At 29.6% G+C, this 6,199-nt stretch overlaps 1 long non-coding RNA gene across 1 annotated transcript; it reads right to left on the reverse strand.

The window, feature by feature from the left end:
• Positions 1-2,692: 2,692 nt before the first annotated feature.
• Positions 2,693-4,656, reverse strand: LOC140443492 (uncharacterized). Its single transcript, XR_011951212.1, has 3 exons — positions 4,243-4,656; positions 3,896-4,139; positions 2,693-3,836 (listed from the first exon to the last, which is right to left on the reverse strand). It is a non-coding gene; the product is annotated as an uncharacterized lncRNA (long non-coding RNA).
• Between the last annotated feature and the right edge of the window lie 1,543 nt (positions 4,657-6,199).

Below are 6,199 nucleotides of genomic sequence, written 5' to 3' on the forward strand. Positions count from 1 at the left end.
ATATTAGTTTCTTTAATACATACATTACAAAAAAAACTCGGGTCATAATGGGTTAAATTAACATTCATCAAAATAGGACCACATAATATGAGGAAAGATAAAATACTTTCCAAAATAAACAAATGTCAGATGGACATATAACACGAGGAAGACCAAAGATTAGATATAGGTAAGTAACAAATACTTAGAATAAGTCATTGAAATAGATTGGAATTGAGAAATAAGTATTCCTGAAGAGACCAAAACCCAAACAAAAAAGGTTGTCAAGCCAATGATTATGATCACATTTTGAGAAATAATAGAAAAAAAAAACATTTAGTATGATATTCAATAGTATTCTCATTCTCATGCAAAAAAATGGTTGAATAAAATGTCTCCTAGAATTTAACCATTGTTCCACATCATTAACATTTCTATTTACCAACACATCAACATTTTCTACAAAATCATCATCACCATCATTATTTTCCCTTAAACCCAGATTGTAAGGTAATGCTGTAGCACATATTATTGCAAGAGATGTATTTAATTTGGATTGTAGACCTTGTTGAAAACAAGGAAACTGTCTTTTTCAGGTTCCAAAATAGCTTTTCTACAATACAATATTTCTTGTTCTTATATGTGCACTATTGTATCTATTTTCTTGATCATTACCTAAAAATATACATATATACATACAGTTATTATACATACATATATACATACACTGATTCTAAACATGCCAGTGGGGGATGGCTTCTATGATTGTATTACAATCAGTGTATAAGAGAGAAAGTTTTTAAGTTCAACAACAATATCCATAATCTCCCTTCTATGACCAGAAAGAGCTACAATTCATTTAATGGAGCCTGCATAATGAAAATGTCTATTAACTGTACATTTGAAAAATGGGCAATCCCATATAGAGGATTGCCCATTTTTCAGACTCGTTCCAGATGATTTTCTTCTACAATGTGATAAATAAACTCTAAAAATTCTTCAACTTCTTCATAACAGTCTAACGTTTTTTTATTGTAATTAGAAAAACTAAATAATATATATTGGAAGTGAATTGGAAAAAATTATTATTCAAACATAAACCACAGTATAGACAACAACTATACTGTGCATAAACAAACAAAATTAGGTTAGAATCGATGTGAGGTCACAGTATAGATAACAACCAGTATTCTCACTCTACCGCGGTACCTTTGATCTTTTTAGACAAAATTCGGTGACCTTGACGCCATATTGTCTGGATGAAAACCGTGGACTGGCCCTGCACATATGGACGCGACAGAGCCGACTTTGATTTATTTAACAAAATTGATTTTAATTTCAACCAATTTCAAAATTCTTCTTGCTACTCTTTCATTCTTCGAGAAATTAAAAAAAAAACCTAAAATTGTTTCTTTCTCTGCGTTGTATTTATGATTTTGTTTTCTAACGTTTCACAACTATTTGTTACAGAACTGTCTTATACACTATCAAAAAAAAAAAAAAAAAATCAAATGGAGAGTTATGCAACAGTTTTTAATAAATATGCTAGTTTTAAAGCTGTATGGTTATAAAGTAGAATAAAATGTAAAGTTTCATTTCAAAATTCAAATACAGAGTTTGAAATCAGTTAATATATTTTAATTATATCTCACTAAAAACACAAGAGGATGTGAACAAAACTCCTAAATATGTATATTGATTAGTGATTGATCTTACCTGTTCATTGTAATAGACTATTTTGACTTGTTATTTCGATATAAACGATTAAATAATCGTGTTATTGATGTTTCCAAATAATCGTTTTATTATTTTTTTCTTTTAGTTTTATTTTCATATTTTTGAGTATTGAAATTTCTGTTGTTGAATTTTAATAAATAGTACAAACGTATACGGCTAAATAAAGTTGTACAATATTTTTTGAGTATTGAAATTTCTGTTTTGAATTTTAATAAATAGTACAAACGTACAAGGCTAAATAAAGTTGTACAATATTTGAGTGGTCTTTGTTCAAAAGGTGACTAAAATTTATGGTACTAAATCGAAAAACATGTTTTAATAATATTCGGTTGTACAGCTAATATTTCAAAATTCTTTTGAAATAGAATGTCAAGTATACCTCCTTATAAAGTCAACAGAATCAACAGTAGGGATTTTTAGATTATCAAATGTGTCACCGGTTCTATTTTTATATACATTAACATATGAATATAGTTTTATCCGACAAATTAGTTACACTTTTTGAGTAGCTGTCTGGTATATTATTTTTAAATAATATATTAGGGCTGGGTAAACAAAATTTGCTACACAAAACATTTTTGTAAAACTTTTGGCCCCTTGAAGTACATTAAGAGACATCCTCTTTAAACTGATTACTGAATCTTCTACCTCTTGCCTTTTTTCTAGACTGTAAAATTTGAACATTTATGAAATTAGCTAAATTTAACGAAGGACAAAATTTAGATGTAAGTGCCATGTAGTCTTCAATTGTCACATTATCGACACATTTCTTTTCTGTAGAATGTACAGAATGTTTTCTGAATTTTTTATTTAAATAATGGTTTTCCTTCCATAATTTTATAACTGTACTTCATAGCACAATTTTTCTTTGAGTTTTTTCTTACAATCCTAATTTGTACAATTCCTAACGGAATCGTACAAAGTGCTAAAAGTAGCGTCATCCTGTTAATGTTAAGAATGTATTTGTGGAAATAAAAAATAAATTTTTAAATGAACTTCATTTATTATTACATGTTGCATTAGATATTACATTTATTTATTTATTTAATAATAACAAAGGTGACAGACCCACTGTCAAAATTAGACAAAAATACATTGTAGATAAATACAATTACAGATAAAAATCAAATATACATGTATAAAACAAGTACACATTAAGTTTACAAAGTATCATTTTGTAGTTTAAAATTTCAGAAGTTAAACAAATTATATCTCATGAGCACTGATTTGCATGTATGAGAAGTCAGATCATACCTATATTTGAACCATAATTAGTTCTGCGATGAGATACATGGAAATGTAAATTCTGAAGAAGTGACCGGGAAAGAATATGAAAAGAAATTAGCTAAAGCAATTTAGGAGTATGGACTATTCTCTATGGATAATTAATTGCTTTTGTTCAAATGTGATTTTAAGATAATGTAAAGAAAGCCCCTGAATGAGTATATTAATTATTGATTGATATTATCTGTTCATTGTAATAAAAAAGAGTATTTTGACTTATTATATTGTTATAAACAAGTAAATAATGTTTTATTGATGTTTCCAAATTCAATTTATTATTTTTTCTTTTGGTTATATTTTCATGTTTTTCAGTTTCAAATTTCTCTTCATGAATTTTAATGAATAGTATAAACGTACCAACATAATATTCGGCTGTACAGCTAATATGTCAAAATTCTTGTGAAAGAGACAGTCAAGTATACTAATAAAGTTAACAAAATCACCAGTAGGCATTTTTAGATTACCATATGTCTCGCCAGTTCTATTTTCATATCCGTTAAATATAAATATACAATAGTATCTCACAAATTAGTTACACTTTTTGAGTATCTGCCACATATTTCACAACTATGGAATTCTTAAACATTTTTTCATTAAATATCCACACAAATACATTTTTCATATCCATAATACATTTTTCAGGGAGTATTTATTGATAATTGTTGTGACACTCGAGTTGAAAGTGTTACTGGACGTGTAGTTACATTCAGGTTCTCCATGGAATATGTTGTTTTTACCAGGAGTAATAGTAATATCCTGAAGTACAGTTATAGTGGATGGTTTATGTTTAATACTAACATTTTTCTCTATATCCATAGCTGAACTTTTCACTACTTCTAAAAGAAAAAGAGAAAGCTTAGATATGTGTTACATCTTAATTATTTATTTTATTTACCTTCATTAATAGGGCATCTTGGAAGACATATGTTTTGGACTACTGCAGAATAAGTATGATCAAAAGTTGATGAGCCCTCCATTAAAGGAAAATTTGTGGGAACTGCTGAAGAATCGATTTTGTCATATCATTCAGAAACATCTTATTGTCGAAATGAGTACCACAAAGACCATGACTTCTATGTAAATGTTCTGCCTTATCCAATTAATCTTCTTGTCCACATGCCATTAAATAAATGTTTGCCCTAAATACAAACATTTTTTAATACACGATGAAATTCCATCGTTAATAAATAATATAACATCTTAGCATCTGTAATACACAATTTTAATCCTAATAACACTCACCTATTAACATCTTTTGGAAAGGAAAAAAAGCTAACATTACTTTTTCTAGAATTATTACAACACTTTGTGGCAAGTCTTTTTGTTTTTATTTTTGTACATATCGACGTACTTATACAACGCAATTGCGAAATAAAAAATGTATAAAGATTATTTGTATCTATAAATACACAAAAAGTAAACAAATACAATGGCCTCTATATTATTTATCTATGACAAATGACAATGACCAATGAGAGCCGTCAAATCGATGAATTTTTCGGACACCAGAGAAAATGGCGTCGCTGTCTGCGCGAGCAAAATGCGCGAACTTTAGCGCCAAAGCGGAGTGGGAATACTGGTTGTTGTCTATACTGTGGTGAGGTTGTCCAATACTGAGTACTGGATTACCGCAAGGCCGAGATAAGCAACGAAAAAAGAAGATGTATTTGGTGAATTTTCTAGTAACTTTCTTGGGTGTGAATCTGTCTTTTTAGTTTACTCCTGTTGGGGACAAGCGTCTATTCATACCTTGTTACAATTCGTCTTCGATGCTCGCGCATCCATGTAATGTCAAATATTTTATTAGGTTATATCATCGAGCAAAAAGACAAAAGAGGGAATGTAAAGGTAGTGGGGGCAAAAATATTGTTAGACAGGAAGTGCCATCTTGAGAGGCCAAATTAAACAAGGAAAGAGAGTCTTTCCTTGCTTAAGAAATCAAATTTAGTTGGGTTATGTTATTATTTGTCCCAACTGTCACATGAAATCTTATTTATATTGAAGTTTTTTAACAATTGTTTCACATTTTAGACTGTTATCGTTAATATTTAATTAAAATTTTCTCGTCTAAGACACATTCTGAAAACTATTTTATAGCTACTGTTAATAAGTGTCGGAAAATTTAAATTTGGCGCATTCGCATTTCCGGATATGTCGGCCATCAGAGGCCACTTTTTTGGTCGCCTTTTCATAACGATTAGATTCCCTCTTTTGTCTTTTTGCTCGATGGGTTATATGTACTTACCAGATTTGATTTGTTAATATTTTGAAATTACAGGCAGATTTCATTCGTTTAAATCAGAGTTAGAACGATAATGATAGAAAATATGCGATTAAAAATATTGCCTAGATTTTACTAGAAAAGTTCAATTGCGATTTCCGCAATTTTTGATATTGCATTTTTACGTTGTTTTTCTTATGAAATGTTTCCTATGGTTTTGTGTTCGATTTTTTGTCGCCGACTTGGGAACTCATGAAAATAAAATCGCAATTGTTCTAACATGAACTCGGCTTATTGTGCCCTCTGTACGGTGCAAATATTTAAAATTTAAATTAAGACTACTACTACTATCTTCTATCCCTTTGGTTAAAATTTTAAACTGAAATTCTAAACTAAATTCTTAACTTTAACAATAAAGTTTATTAAAATAAAACTTTAACAATAAATTTTAATTACAATAATTACAAAACACAAAAACGAATTAAATCATATATCAGAACCTTATCTAGGAATAAATCCTATGAACAACAAACCTCTGACAGGTATAGCCTAATAAAATTTTTGACATTACATGGATGCGCGAGCAACGAAGACGAATTGTAATAAGGTATGAATAGACGCTTGTCTCCTGGGGCCGTATTCTGTAACTCGTGAGAGTGCTCGTGCACGACAACTCATCGGTGTGAGTACTCTCTCGGTCATCGCTCACATGGTGCCAAAAAACAGACTACATTATAATGCACAGCCTAGGTTTGGCGTGATTGGTTGGTGGGTGGGTCCCAATTTAAAAATTGGCGGGTTTCATGTTTATTAAAATGGCAATTGAGGTATCTCTCTTAGATTATTAATTTAACTTAGAAAAATTATAATAATGTTATATTTATTTTATCTTTTGGGACTCTGAAATATTTTCAGCCCGAAAATAACTTAGACGTATTTTGCTAACATTATTTTCTCTTTTAGGGACTTCGAAAATAT

The sequence above is a fragment of the Diabrotica undecimpunctata genome, chromosome 6 (assembly GCF_040954645.1).
Source record: "Diabrotica undecimpunctata isolate CICGRU chromosome 6, icDiaUnde3, whole genome shotgun sequence".
NCBI lineage: Eukaryota > Metazoa > Arthropoda > Insecta > Coleoptera > Chrysomelidae > Diabrotica > Diabrotica undecimpunctata.